The sequence below is a fragment of the Elephantulus edwardii genome, unplaced genomic scaffold (assembly GCF_000299155.1).
Source record: "Elephantulus edwardii isolate Elephantulus edwardi_28Jun2011 unplaced genomic scaffold, EleEdw1.0 scaffold00148, whole genome shotgun sequence".
Taxonomy (NCBI): Eukaryota; Metazoa; Chordata; class Mammalia; order Macroscelidea; family Macroscelididae; genus Elephantulus; species Elephantulus edwardii.
In genome coordinates, this window is record NW_006399898.1 from 2,137,983 (window position 1) to 2,139,436 (window position 1,454).

The following is a 1,454-nucleotide window of genomic DNA, read 5'->3' on the forward strand; positions in this document are numbered from 1 at the left end:
TCACCATGAAGCTAAAGCAACGAGTTGTACTGTTAGCAATTCTCCTTGTCATCTTTATTTTCACCAAAGTTTTCCTGATTGACAACTTGGATACATCAGCTGCCAACAGGGAGGACCAGAGAGCTTTTCACCGAATGATGGCTGGCTTGCGGGTAGAACTGGAGCCCAAGCTGGACCACAGCTTGCAGTCTCCCTGGGAAATCGCAGCCCAGTGGGTAGTTCCCCGGGAAGCGTACCCTGAAGAGACACCAGAGCTGGGGGCAATCATGCACGCCATGGCGACCAAGAAAATCATTAAAACTGATGTGGGTTATAAAGGGACACAGCTGAAAGCCTTACTGATACTTGAAGGAGGACAGAAAGTTGTCTTCAAACCTAAGCGGTACAGCCGAGATTACGTGGTAGAAGGGGAGCCATATGCTGGCTGTGACAGACACAATGCAGAGGTAGCTGCCTTTCATTTGGACAGGATCCTGGGTTTCCGCCGAGCCCCTTTGGTGGTTGGCAGATTTGTCAATCTGCGGACAGAGATCAAGCCTGTTGCCACCGAGCAGCTGCTCAGCACCTTCCTAACTGTAGGAAACAGTACTTGTTTCTATGGGAAGTGTTATTACTGCCGAGAAACGGAGCCAGCTTGTGCCGATGGAGACACAATGGAGGGATCAGTCACGCTTTGGCTCCCAGATGTGTGGCCTCTGCAGAAACACAGACACCCTTGGGGCAGGACTTACCGAGAGGGCAAATTGGCCAGGTGGGAGAATGATGAGAGCTACTGTGATGCTGTGAAGAAAACGTCCCCCTATGACTCGGGCCCACGGCTCCTGGACATCATTGACACAGCGGTCTTCGACTACCTGATCATCAATGCTGACCGGCATCACCATGAGAGCTTTCAAGATGATGAAGGCGCCAGCATGCTCATCCTTCTTGATAATGCCAAAAGCTTTGGGAACCCTTCGCTGGATGAGAGAAGCATCTTCGCCCCTCTCTATCAGTGCTACATCTTTCGGGTTTCTACCTGGAACAGACTGAACTACCTGAAGAATGGTGTGCTGAAGTCTGCCTTAAAATCAGCCATGGCCCGTGACCCCATTGCACCCGTGCTCACTGACCTTCACCTGGACGCCGTGGACCAGCGACTGCTCAGGGTCCTGGCCACCGTGAAGCAGTGCACAGACCAGTTTGGAGCGGACACCGTGCTGGTGGAAGACAGGATGCCTCTCTCCCACTTGTAACGCTCAACACAAAATACAGGAAACTTCTTTTTACAAAGATAGAGAAACAGCACAATCAAATCCCAAACGGTGTCTGATGGATTGGAATGGCCAGCAACAAGTTCTGGTGTTGGGGGACAGGGTGGCCGTAGTTGTCTTTGAAGTTTTCTGTAGCAGAAACTAAAGCAAAGATAGTGTCGGACCTCAGAGCTGCTCCTGCTGAACCATCCCTGACATCCT

General features: G+C 51.3%; 1 pseudogene; it reads left to right on the forward strand.

The window, feature by feature from the left end:
* The first annotated feature begins 5 nt into the window (after positions 1–5).
* LOC102868286 lies at positions 6–1,235 on the forward strand (annotated as a pseudogene).
* The last annotated feature ends 219 nt before the right edge of the window (positions 1,236–1,454 follow it).